The 13,840-nt window shown below is 50.3% G+C and overlaps 2 protein-coding genes across 2 annotated transcripts in view; both read right to left on the reverse strand.

The window, feature by feature from the left end:
- LOC118082917 (cGMP-dependent protein kinase 1-like) overlaps nt 1-3,422 on the reverse strand; it is a 32,037-nt gene extending 28,615 nt beyond the window's left edge. The window contains exon 1 of the mRNA XM_060273242.1: nt 1,017-3,422. The gene's annotated coding sequence lies outside the window, so the exon portion shown is untranslated. The remainder of the gene's footprint in view (nt 1-1,016) is intronic.
- LOC132591937 (uncharacterized) overlaps nt 1-13,840 on the reverse strand; it is a 125,231-nt gene that overhangs the window by 3,830 nt on the left and 107,561 nt on the right. The gene's annotated exons all lie outside the window — the stretch shown is intronic.

Below are 13,840 nucleotides of genomic sequence, written 5' to 3' on the forward strand. Positions count from 1 at the left end.
CAGCCAGGGGTGGGGAACGGGAGTCTCCAGCAGCAACACCCAGGCTCTCTCCGTCCCGCCAGGACCCAGAGAGCCCCCCCCCACAGTCCTGAGCCCCCCTGCCCCACACTCCGTGCCACCCTCCCCAAGCTGGCACCTGTAGCCCAGCTCTCAAGCGCTGCCCAGCGCCCGCGTGCCTCCGCTCTGCCGCCGCTCCAGCTGCCGAGTGAGGGGCTGGTGGGCGAATGAGTCACCCCAGTTTCTGTGGGAGGGGGGAGGGGGGCAGAGGGGCGTGCCAACATCCTCGCTTGGGCATGGCTGCCGCTGCCGCCGCCGCCGCTAGCTCCCTGCCCTCTGAGCTCCTCCGCCAAACATGATGCCAACCTGTTGCCAGGGCAACCAGCCCAATTCCAGCGCCTTTCATTCAAGCGCCGGATTCTCCCCAGAGAAGCCATCAGCAATGCAGGGGGTGGGGGGGGGAGAATGGCAAAGCAAAGTGGGGTGAGCTGGGGGAGGGGGGCATCCGTCCTGGACCGGGGCGGGGGCAGGTGGGGCAAACTCCATCGCTGATGGAATAGGAGTGGGGAGGGGAGAGGAGGGGGCGTCTAGCAGAGCCAAACACTGTGCCCATTCAGTCATATAGCAGAATCAGAGCATTGTGGAGAAGGAAGGGATCCCAGGGGTCATCTAGTCCAACCCCCCAACTTGTCCTAAAACACCCACCACCACAGAGAGAAAGGCAGGGCAGTGGGGACTCAGGAGACCCAGCAAATCCTCTCTTCTCCTCCCCCCCCCAAGAGGCAACCCTGAGGCAAGGGGTAGATGCCAGGCTGATGTGCCAGGGCCACAGAGAGGGAGCCACGACTCATGGTCTCACCCTGGCAAGCTCCTCCAGGGTTTATTCCAAGACAGAAAATGACCCCTCTCTCTCCTGCTGCAAACCAGCCCAAAGGAAGGGCCACCAGTCGCTCAGGCGCAGAGCACCTGCTTGGCATCCAGAAGGTTGCCAGGTCGCAGGGCCGGGAACCGCCTCCTACCTGGAACCCCGGAGAGCTGTTGCTGCTGCCGGTCAATGTGGACAAGACTGAGCTACGTGGACCAATAGGCTTGACTTGGTTGAAGGCAGCTGCCTACGAGGTAGTGAATGAGAAGAGGGTGCCTCTGAGCATGTCAGGAGCACGAGAGCCGTGGGACAACCAGGAATCTGGAAGGGGCTTTACGGGGGGGGGGGACTATGTCCCAGCGCCTCCTGCCAGAAACTGATCTGGCCCTGGCTGGGCAGGCAGATGAAACGCCCCTTGGGGCCAACTGGATGCCCTCAAAGGAGCCCTCCAAGCTCTGCTCAGGTCTCCGCCTCTGGGCAAGGGGTCCTTCCAGAGGGCCAAGCCAGGAGTGGGCACCTGCCACGTGGTGAGGGGGGCATCTCCATGCCCTCCAACCTTTCTCCAGTGAAAACAGGGACATCCATTCCACCCCAAGAAGCATCTTCTGCCTTTTAATCTCCCGCACAAATGGACATCATATACACACAGACCCCTGTTGCCTCTCTGCCTCCCTCGCAGGATTGTTGTAAAGGGTAATTGTGCACAACACCTTCCACAGATAAATGGAATGAAATAAAAATGTCGTGGTGAGCTGCCTTGAGGCTGCCAGGGGGAAAGGTGGGGTGAACGAATAATACTAAGACGACTGGAAACTGTGAGAATGAGCCTGAGCGCTTCCTTCATCTGGTGCAGGGATGCTATTTTCGGGAGAAACAGGACTCCGTTTACCCACCTACACACCCAGCCACCACTTTTAATTGTTCTCTGTGGGGGAGGAGGAAAAAAGGGAAAAAAAACCAAGACATTCCGGGATCAAATCAGAAACTGGGGCGGCTTCTCTCATTCTGGAACTGTCCCTGGAAAACTGGGACACTGGGAGGGTCTGGACCTCCTCCTCCACAAGAACATGAGGAGAGCCTGCTGGATCAGGCCACTGTCCCATCTAGTCCCGCATCCTGTTCTCACAGGGACCAACGGTGCCTATTATGGGAAAGCCACGAGCAGGACCTGAGTGCGAGAGCAGCCCTCTCCTCTCTTGCGGTAATAAATTCTTTGCTCTACTGAACTCGTGACTTCCCTCCATCCCTTCAACCGGTTTTTAATATTCAAATCTTTGCGTCGCACTTTATATCCTCTACTTCAGACCTTTATATCCTTATCTGTCTCAATGGTCTGTAAAGTTTTGAGATTCACAGTCTTTTCGTTGCAGAATTTACATCAATCCCGCTCGTGTCTTCACATTTTTACAATAATTATTCGTATACCCAATAAATTTACTCCAATCTCTTTGAAACTTTTGGTCATCTTGGTTCCGGATCCTGCCTGTCAGTTTGGCCAATTCTGTATAGACCACATCATCTTTGTCTGCCACTCCTCAATCGTTGGTAATTCCTGCAATTTCCATCTTTGGGCTAATAAAGTTCTTGCCACTGTTGTGGCGTACATAAATAGTCATTGGTCCATCTTTGCAATTTCCTCTCCCATCAAACCCAGCAAAAGATCCTCAGGTTTTTTGGGGAAGGTATATCTAAACATCTTTTTTAGTTCATTGTAGACCAATTCCCGAAATACTTTTATTTATCACATTCCCACCACATATGATAAAAATCTCAATCTTTCTCTCCACACTTCCAGCATAGTTTGTTCCTCATCCTATACATTTTGGCCAATCTCACCGGTGTTAAGTACCACCTATACTGTACATCATTTTTATTACATTCTTTTAAGGCCATACAAGCGCTACCGGTATATTTTAAAGTTTCATTCCACAATTTTGACCAAGATTCGTATTAAAGAAGCCATTTATTTCATCTTTCCTCCATCTTCAGCTTATTGGATGTCTGTAAGTTTGGTGTCCTCTGTCCACGCCTTGTGCAATTTTAGAGACTTCTAACATGTCACCTCTTACTGAGAGCTTGACCAAATTCAGGATGGCCGGAGCTTGGTTTTGAGGGTGCCCAGCTGGGCATGGGGCTGGAAGCTGCCCACTGAGAGCACGGGAGGAGACTGAAATGCCCCTCGCCCCTCAAGGCTTTCTGGGAAACGGTATATAATGAGTTAAAGAAAATGTTTAAAAATACTTTTGTTAAAAAACCAGAAGCCTTTTTACTGGCGATAGTGGGTGAAGAGATACCAAGGGAAGATAGAAGACTGTTTATGTGTGCAACAACTGCGGCAAGAATGATTTTAGCCCAAAAATAGTAACAAGAAGTATCAACGAAAGAAGAGGGGCAGGTGAAGAGTGACAGGATTGGTGACACCTGGCTTGAGAGCAGTACATGTGAAAAGGATCTAGGAGTCTTGGTAGACCACAAACTTGGCAAGAGTCAGCAGTGTGATGCAGCAGCTAAAAAAGCCAATGCAATTCTGGGCTGCATCAATAGGAGTATAGCATCTAGATCAAGGGAAGTAATAGTGCCACTGTATTCTGCTCTGGTCAGACCTCACCTGGAGTACTGTGTCCAGTTCTGGGCACCACAGTTCAAGAAGGATACTGACAAGCTGGAACGTGTCCAGAAGAGGGCAACCAAAATGGTCAAAGGCCTGGAAACAATGCCTTATGAGGAACGGCTTAGGGAGCTGGGTATGTTTAGCCTGGAGAAGAGAAGGTTAAGGGGTGATATGATAGCCATGTTCAAATATATGAAAGGATGTCATATAGAGGAGGGAGAAAGGTTGTTTTCTGCTGCTCCAGAGAAGCGGACACGGAGCAATGGATTCAAGCTACAAGAAAGAAGATTCCACCTCAACATTAGGAAGAACTTCCTGACAGTAAGAGCTGTTCGGCAGTGGAATTTGCTACCAAGGAGTGTGGTGGAGTCTCCTTCTTGGGAGGTCTTTAAGCAGAGGCTTGACAGGCATATGTCAAGAATGCTTTGATGGTGTTTCCTGCTTGGCAGGGGGTTGGACGGGATGGCCCTTGTGGTCTCTTCCAACTCTAGGATTCTATGATTCTATGACTATGCGGAAGTGGCGAAGCTGACGGGAAAAATCTGAAAAACCAGCATGATCAAGTATTCCAAAAGGACTGGAGTGAATGTAGACGATATTTGAAAGATTATTGCAAGCAATTAACATCACTAGCACTGAAGGAGAAAATTTCCACCTTCCTACCTTTATTTTTTAATGAATGCAATTAGAATTGAAAAACGTACAAAATGCAATGATATGAAGTTAATTTTGAAAGCCATGAGGTGGGAGGAGGGAAGGAAGTTGATAGGCTCTGAAGAACTAGGGCAGTAAAGTGGATAATGATGGTGTGAATGTATATAATTAAATGGAAAATAATTTTTTAAAAAAATGAGAGAGAGAGGGAGATGCCCTCTGCCCCCCTGCCCCTCTCCCCAGGCTCCCAGCTGCTTGCCTTCTGTAGCCTTGGCTGAGACTCCCACCCCCTGAAAAAACCAAGATGTGGGGGCATCCCCCCCCCCCATAAGAGCTCTCCTGCACATCTAAGGAGCACATGCGAGGAGAATGTCTCAGAAACACACAGCTGTAAAGACACACAGGGGAGACCCCAAGACCCCTGGACACATTGAGGAGGGGACACCTGCCCCCCCACCCAAGAGACCACCAGCCACTTCTGGGAATCCCAGTTCCAAAGCCTGAGCCACGTGACGAGCCTCTTAAGAGCCCTGCAGCAGCGGCTGGATCAGGCCCATAGGGGCCCCTCTCTAGTCCAGCCTCCCAGCCCACGAAATGCCTCTTGGGAAGTCGAGAAACGGGATGCAAGGGCAACAGGAGGCCTCCCCTCCCCGCCTAGTTACCCCCAGTCTCCTGCCTCTGGCACTGGAGGACGTGGGTCTGCCCTGGGGTGGAACTGGGGTCCCCTCTCTCCCCCGTGCGCCCCCACCCCTTCCTCTTCCTCCCATCTCCTCCAGCCCCCCCCCAGCCCCATTCCCTGCCCTGAGCAAACCTGGTGGGGTTCCATGTCAGCCCTCGAATCTTCCAAGTGTCCCTGAGCTCCTGGCCAGCCACACCTTGCCTGCAAGTTAGGCATTAACCCAGGAGTTGCCTCCCCTCCCTCCCTCCTTCCCAGGAAGAGCTGCCTCCTCGGCTCCCCACTGGCAGCAAGGAAAGGGGGGCGGGTGCCATGGGCACAGCGGGGCACCCCACAAATGGCAAAAGCAGGAAGGGATTGCCATGGCTAAGCCCAGAGGGGGTGGAAGGGGGAAGGGGTCTCAGCGCCCTTCTGACTGCGGCAAGGCGGGGGTCCTGCCCCACAGCTCCCCTGTCCTTGTCCAGCCCGCCCTGTGCTCCAGAGACGAACCTGCTCTGTCCAGTCATAGACTCATAGAGTTGGAAGAGACCACAAGGGCCATCCAGTCCAACCCCCTGCCGAGCAGGAAACACCATCAAAGCATTCCTGACATATGCCTGTCAAGCCTCTGCTTAAAGACCTCCAAAGAAGGAGACTCCACCACACTCCTTGGCAGCAAATTCCACTGCCGAACAGCTCTTACTGTCAGGAAGTTCTTCCTAATGTTTAGGTGGGATCTTCTTTCTTGTAGTTTGAATCCATTGCTCCGTGTCCGCTTCTCTGGAGCAGCAGAAAACAACCTTTCTCCCTCCTCTGTATGACATCCTTTTATATATTTGAACATGGCTATCATATCACCCCTTAACCTTCTCTTCTCCAGGCTAAACATACCCAGCTCCCTAAGCCGTTCCTCATAAGGCATCGTTTCCAGTCCAGCATTCTGCTCTCACCGTGGACAACCAAACGCCCATTTTGGGAAACCTGCAAGCAGGATTCGAACGCAAGAGCAACTCTCCCCTCCTGCGGTTTCCAGCAACTGGGATTCAGAAGCAGGACTGCCTCTCTGACCATGAAGGGCAGAGCATGGCCATTCTGGCTAGGAGCCATCCCTTGCCCTCCTCCTCCCCCTCCTCAAATTGGTCCAATCCTTTGGCCATCCCTGCCTCCTGTGGCAAGGAGTTCCCTAGGTTTACCATGCACTGCATGAAAATGTCCTTCCCTTTAACCTGTCCTGAATCTACCAATGTGTTTTATAGGCTTGGGGAAGGGTCTTTTCTGTGGTGGCTCCTCAAATGTGCGTCTGGCCCAAATCTCTCTGCTACGTACTTAAGTCACATCTTTTCCAGCAGGAAGGGAGGCCTGGTTGCTGCTGCAGCTGCTGCTGTTTGCAATTGCTCTTCAGGGAATTGCTCCTGGCTGTTAAGGTCGGATTTCATGATGGTTTTTACGTATTTCTTATTTGCTCGCCTGTTGTAAGTCTGAGGCTTGGGCAGAGGCGGATATAAAATAACTAAACAAACAAATAAAAAGGGCGGACAGCCTAAAAAACACACATAATATACTGTAGTCAAGTGTCAAATATAAACAAATAGCATCCTAAAAAGGTGCTGGCTACTCTTTCAGTTACGAGCATTTTTTGTAATACAAAGTATTCTCATTTGCCCCACTGCCTTGCAGGACGTCTCCAGAAGAAGAAAAGGCTCCGGAGTGAACCCTACACAAATCAGGGGTGGAGTCCCTAAGGCGGTTGGATGGGGCCTGTTCCGCCTCCTTCTGGCAACTCCTGCAGCCAAACTGGTGCCAAATATATCACTCTGCTTTCCTTTGGACCACATCAGCGAGGACGGGGAGGGGGGGGGTGTCTTGCCGTCTGGGCAGCCCAGGACCTCCAGACACACAGCCCAGGCTTGCACCCCAGGGAGGCCCCTTGGGTGCTGCCATTTCTCCCTTTTCTCCCAGGACAGACAGATGCCAGCACATGGACGTTGGCAGGATCAAAATTGGGGGGGGGGCCAAGGAGCAAGGGGTGGGGCCAAGGCACGGGGGGAGGGGCCACAGTGGGGCAAGGGAAGCCATGGTCGTTCAGGGGCGAGGGGGCACCAGGATCAGCCCGAAATCGGGCTGCTCCGACCCCCTCCTCGCCCTCCGCGATCGCCGGGGCGGGTGGAGGGAAGCTGGCTTTCCCTCCACCCGCCCCACAGCCAGCCAGGGAGAAGGGAGATGGCACCGGGTGGCGGTGGGCAGCGGGGCAGGCTGGCCACCAGCGGCCCTGCTTCTGGGGGGGGGCAACTGCCCCCTCCTGCCCCCTGCCTACGCCCATGTGCCAGCAACAATATTCTCACCACCACCACCATATATTATGCATGCCGTTCTTCTGTATTGTGTTGTTAAATGACTTCATCTGCCTCCATGTCTGTTTTCTAAGGTTCTGACATTCAAAAGCCCAAATTGCTTCCGTTACTCATTTCAGCACGGAGAAAGCACAGGGAAAGGGATGGGTGCCACGACCGCTTCCTAGAAATCCTCAAAGGGAGCACTCATCTCTCAGGCAACCGTTCCTTTTCCAACCTCCCTCCTCTTTCTTCTTGGGGAAATCGCTCTGTGAGCTTCACCAGGGTTGCCACAAGACACCCAGAGGGCTCAGCATGAGTGGCTTGGACTACAGGACCCTTCCAATTTAGGATAATCTGCTTCCATGCTCCCTTCCTCAAAGGGAGCGAGGCACCTGCTTTTTTTAGATCAGGCACAGAGATGCCTATGGCCGACCGAGATGCCTATGGGCATCACATGGGCGCCCACACAATGGGCCTGGCTGTCCTTCAGCACACGCAGATCGGTAGAGGCGGCACACAGCAATGTCTGGTGAGCTTTCCAACCTGAACTAAACTCTGGTCTTTAGGCTCTCCTGCAGATCAGATTCATTTCCATGGGGCTTGCTTTTCCCCCTCGGATCTTGGGCATCGTGGGAGGCAGCTCTGGCATGCTGGGGGCGGGGGGAGAGAAGAGGCATGCCTACATTTTTATTGTGGATGCGGATGGCGATGTGGTCTAAACCACAGAGCCTAGGGCTTGCCGATCAGAAGGTCGGCGGTTCGAATCCCCGCAATGGGGTGAGCTCCCGTTGCTCGGTCCCAGCTCCTGCCCACCTAGCAGTTCAAAAGCACGTCAAAGTGCAAGTAGATAAATAGGTACCGCTCCGGCGGGAAGGGAAACGGTGTTTCCGTGTGCTGCTCTGGTTCGCCAGAAGTGGTTTAGTCATGCTGGCCACATGACCTGGAAGCATAGCTGCCAAGTTCTCCCTTTTTTAAGGGAAATTCCATTATGCTGGATAGGTTTCCTCATGAGAAAAGGGAAAACTTGGCAGCTATGCCTGGAAGCTGTCTGCAGACAAACGCTGGCTCCCTCAGCCACTAAAGCGAGATGAGTGCCGCAACCCCTGAGTTGTCCGCGACTGGACCTAACGGTCAGGGGTCCCTTTACCTTTTAAAAAACTCTATACAAAAATGAACATTAAAACAAAACAGAGAGGAGCAAGTGGGTGCCTAGAGGCTGACACAGTCACCGTGTCCACAGACAAGAAGATGCAGAACAGGAGCTTTTCTTCCACAGTGGAAGGAAGTTTTAAAAGGTGTCGATCGCCATCCTTTTCATTTCTGTAAGTTATGCAGCCGTGCCGCACAGAGCAGAAATCTAAATTAGCCGCCGCTCTCTTGGAGGAGCAGATCTTGCAGGTCAATTTTCCAGCAATTGCTCCTTGCCATAATTTCTGGTGCCAGGGAGTCAAGTAGGCAGCCCCGCTCTCCTTCTCCACTGAGACCTCTTGAGCATCATAAAGTCTTTGCATTTAGCCTCAGCCCTGACCCTTTCCGAGTTGCCGATTCCAAGAAATGGAATCTCATTCCTGTACGTTAACAAATCCCTTTTTATTGCCAGGGTCTGTCCGCATAGCTAGTTGTTTGAACAAGTTGAACAAATAAATAATAATAATAATAGCTAGTTGCAGGGAGCAGAGCTAAGCTCCTTTTTGCCCTCAAGCGCAATTTGATGGAGCCAGAAGACCCAAAAAAACAGCACCTATTCCTTATTTATTTTTATTTTATTTTAATTTCTATACCACAAAAGCATAAAACATTAGCACTCTTGATAAAAACAGCTATAAAGAGGTGTTTAAAACCATTCAAAATATTATTATTATCTATTATTATTATTATTATTATTATTATTATTATTATTATTATTATTTGTCCCCTGCCCATCTGACTGGGTTACCACTCTGGTCAACTTCCAGCATATATAAACACACAGTAAAGCGTTGAACCTTAAAAAGCTTCCCTACACAGGGCTGCCTTCAGATGTTTCCTAAATGTTATGCAGTGGTACCTCGAGTTACGGATTTCATTCGTTCTGGAGGTCTGTTCTGAACCTGAAACCATTCTTAACCTAAGGCGCCCTTTTGCTGATGGGGCCTCTTGCTGCCGCTGTGCCGCCGGCACATGATTTCCGTTCTCATCCTGGGGCAAAGTTCTCAACTCGAAAGGAATTCTTCCAGGTTAGTGGAGTTTGTAACCTGAGACATTTGTAACTCAAGGTACCACTGTATTACTCATCTGATGGGAAGGCGTTCCACAGGGTCAGCGCCACTACCAAGAAGATAAAACACGTGCAATAATAATAATAATAATAATAATAATAATAATAATAATAATAATATCTGTACTCTGCCCCTCTGACGGAGTTGCCCCAGCCAGTCTGAGCTGCTTCTATACGTAGCCTCTACATGCCTGGATAGACTTTTCTAAACAAAAAAGTTTTTAGCAGGTAAGATAGATAAGATATCTTTATTTTCATTGTCCCCTTGCGCGAACAACGGAATTACTCGTGTTGAAACAATGAAGGCGCCCGCCTGAGGTCAACAGGAAGGGAGTTCCAAAGTTCAGTTGCTGCCCCATCGGAAGATCAATTTATTACAAGTGCAAAGCGGATCTTATGTTTGGGGTCGACAACGAAGAGGAGCGTGCAAAGCAGAGGGGATGATCGTTGCACAAAGATTGGTGTGGCGCTTGCATGGAGCCGGCGATGACGTCCGCACACTGAGACCTTGCCACAATATTGTTGTGACTGTTGCACGGTGTGCACTTAAAGAGGAGTTGTTGCGCTCGGGTGGGATGTGATGTCAACTTAACTTTTACGCAGAGGGCAGGCCCGCTGGAATGAATGGACCCGGGTTAGGCATGGCCACTCATGTCAACGGGTTTACTCTTGAGTAAAAAATAGGGGAGCAACTTCCACATGAATACGCATATTTTTTTAAAAAAACAACAACTAGAGTCTGGCCCCCGACAGTGTTTGAGGGACAGTGAACCGGCCCCCTGTTTAAAAAGTTTGAGGACCCCTGTCTTATGTTGTACCTGTTCCCAGTGCCAGCTCTGTGGCTCAAAGCACTTGAGGGAGTAAGACTTTATATACTGGACTTTATATCCCCAAGGGCTTTATATTCCGACCTTGAACTTGACTCAGTTGCAAACAGGGAGCCAGTGCAGATCTCTGAGCATAGGTGCTGCGTGCTGACTAGCTCTCACTCCTGCCAGCGATCCTGCTGCAGCTTTCTACACTGACCGCAGCTCCTGGACCCAGTGCAAGGGAGGCCTTCCATAGGGTGCACTGAACTACTGTTCAGTATAAATAAATATTTTGCATCATTATTCCTGTGCTGCAGCGGGTTGGGCTAGATGACCCTTGGATGACCCTTCCAACTCTACAGGAGTTGCACCTTTTAATGCATAGCTCTCTTCTCTTGTTTTTTCTCCGCCTCAAGAGAGAGATAATAATAATAATAATTTATTATTTATACCCCGCCCATCTGGCTGGGTTTCCCCAGCCACTCTGGGCGGCTTCCAACAGAAAAATAAAACACAATAATCTATTAAACATTAAAAGCCTCCCTGAACAGGGCTGCCTTCAGATGTCTTCTAAAAGTCTGGTAGTTGTTTTCCTTTTTGACATCTGTTGGGAGGGCGTTCCACAGGGTAGGCGCCACCACCGAGAAGGCCCTCTGCCTAGTTCCCTGCAACTTGGCTTCTCGCAACGAGGGAACCGCCAGATGGCCCTCGGTGCTGGACCTCAGTGTCCAGGCAGAATGATGGAGGTGGAGACGCTCCTTCAGGTATACTGGATCGAGGCCACAAACTCTGAATTGTGCTCGGAAACGTACTGGGAGCCAATGTAGATCTTTCAAGACCGGTGTTATGTGGTCTTGGTGGCCACTCCCAGTCACCAGTCTAGCTGCCGCATTCTGGATTAGTTATAGTTTCCGAGTCACCTTCAAGGGTAGCCCAACGTAGAGCGCATTGCAGTAGTCCAAGCGGGAGATAACTAGAGCATGTACCACTCTGGCGAGACAGTCTGCAGGCAGGTAGGGACTCAGCCTGCGTACCAGATGGAGCTGATAGACAGCTGCCCTGGACACAGAATTGACCTGCACCTCCATGGACAGCTGTGAGTCCAAAATGACTCCCAGGCTGCGCACCTGGTCTTTCAGGGGCACAGTTACCCCATTCAGGACCAGAGAGTCCTCCACACCCGCCCGCCTCCTGTCCCCCACAAACAGTACTTCTGTCTTGTCAGGATTCAATCTCAATCTGTTAGCCACCATCCATCCTCCAACCACCTCCAGACATTCACACAGGACCTTTACCGCCTTCACTGGTTCTGATTTAAAAGAGAGGTAGAGCTGGGTATCATCCGCATACTGATGAACACCCAGCCCAAACCCCCTGAAGATCTCTCCCAGCGGCTGCATGGGGGAGAGGACAGAACCCTGAGGCACCCCACAAGTGAGAGCTCAGGGGTCCAAACACTCATCCCCCACCACCACTTTCTGAAAACGGCCCAGGAGGAAGGAGCGGAACCACTGTATAACAGTGCCCCCAGCTCCCAACCCCTCTAAACGGTCCAGAAGGATGTTATGGTCGATGGTGTCAAAAGCCGCTGAGAGATCCAGCAGAGAGAGAGAGAGAGAGAGACCAGAGGCAGGCAGTTGGCTCGTGACTGGCCTGAGCTGCTGGCCGTGCAACAGGCTGGCCAGGGAGAGAGAGCCTTCCCTGCGCCCTTTGGATAGGAACAAGGTCCCCTTGGGTCATGCAAAAACCTCTGTGCCGAGATGCGGGAAAGTCGAGAGCTCCCCCTAGGTATGGTAGGAAAGAGAAGCAGCAGAGAGATCAGTTTCTGGCCATCGCATTTGCAGAAGATCCGCTGCAGCAGGAAATCCAGTTTTGTGTTTCCTTTGGCGATCCCTTGCAGCCAAGTACGATTGTCTTCCATGAACACAGTCTTAACAGTGAATCTTTTGTCCTGAGTTTGAGTGTCTTCAAAGCCCAGGACACCTTTGATAAAGGCTGTTCTCCAACTGGAGCGCTCGCAGGCCAGTGTTTCCCAATTATTGGTGTTTATACTGCATTTTTTAAAAAAATTGCCTTAAGACAATCTTTAAACCTCTTTTCTTGACCACCAGTATTATGCTTTCCATTTTTAAGTTTGGAGTAGAGTAGTTGCTGTTGAAGAATCATTGCTTCAACACTGGTGATCTTTGTTTCTTCCAGTACACTGGTATTAGTTCGTCTGCCTTCCCAAGTGATGTGTAAAAATTTTCGGAGACACAATTGATGGAATCTTTTGAGGAATTGGAGATGGCGTTTATAAGTGGGCCATGTTTCCCAATCTAGAAGTGATCAACATTTTCCAACGTTACACCACTGAATTGGATTTGTGGCGCTGCAGGGGGGTTATTTTGTACTTGTTGGTGCACCACTTTGGTTTTTTGGATGTTGAGTGATAGGCCAAGCTTTTCGTAAGCTTCTGCAAAGATATTTAGCATGGTTCGGAGGTCATCCTCTTGAGTGTGCGCACACTACGTTGTCATCAGCATACTGAAGCTCTATGACGGAAGTTAAAGGTAAAGGTAAAGGGAGCCCTGACCATTAGGTCCAGTCGTGACCGACTCTGGGGTTGCGCGCTCATCTCGCATTATTGGCCGAGGGAGCCGGCATACAGCTTCCAGGTCATGTGGCCAGCATGACAAAGCCGCTTCTGGCAAACCAGAGCAGCACATGGAAACGCCGTTTACCTTCCCGCTGTAGCGGTTCCTATTTATCTACTTGCATTTTGACATGCTTTCGAACTGCTAGGTTGGCAGGAGCTGGGACCAAGCAACGGGAGCTCACCCCGTCACAGGGATTCGAACCGCCGACCTTCTGATCGGCAAGCCCTAGGCTCAGTGGTTTAACCACAGCACCACCTGGGTCCCCTATGACGGAAGTTACGGTAACCTTACTCTTTGCTTTCAGCCTGTTCAGATTGAAGAGCTTTCCATCTGTTCGATATATGATTTCTACTCCAGGACAAAGTGTAGGATCCTGGCAATGAAAACAATGAATAAGAGTTGGGACAGTAAGACAACCCTGTTTAACACCTGATCCCACTGCGAATGGTTCACTTTTGAGAGCCATTGTGATGTAAGATCCTTGCAAGAATTTTGCCAGCCCCAGCTAATAGAGAGATGCCTGGATAGTTTCCACAATCCATTCTGTCACCTTTTTAAAAGAGATGGATAATTTTGGCATCCCGAAAGTCTGCTGGGATCTCTTCTCTCTCCCAGATTTTTTTCAATGAGCTTGTGAAGTTGTTGTGTAAGTTCAATTCCGCCCACTTTGAAGATTTCGGCAGGTATCCCATGAGGTAAAATAAAATAAAAATTCCTTCAGTAGCACCTTAAAGACCAACTAAGTTTTTATTTTGGTATGAGCTTTTGTGTGCATGCACACTTCTTCAGATACACTGAAACAGAAGTAACCAGACCCTTATGTATATTCAGAGGGGTGTGTGTGTGTAAGGGTCTGGTCATTTCTGTTTCAGTGTATCTGACGAAGTGTGCATGCACACAAAAGCTCATACCAAAATAAAAACTTAGTTGGTCTTTAAGGTGCTACTGAAGGATTTTTTTTCCTATTTTGCTTCGACTCAGACCAACACGGCTACCTACCTGTAAATAGGATTCTTCTCT

This window comes from Zootoca vivipara, chromosome 3, assembly GCF_963506605.1.
Source record: "Zootoca vivipara chromosome 3, rZooViv1.1, whole genome shotgun sequence".
NCBI classification, from domain to species: domain Eukaryota; kingdom Metazoa; phylum Chordata; class Lepidosauria; order Squamata; family Lacertidae; genus Zootoca; species Zootoca vivipara.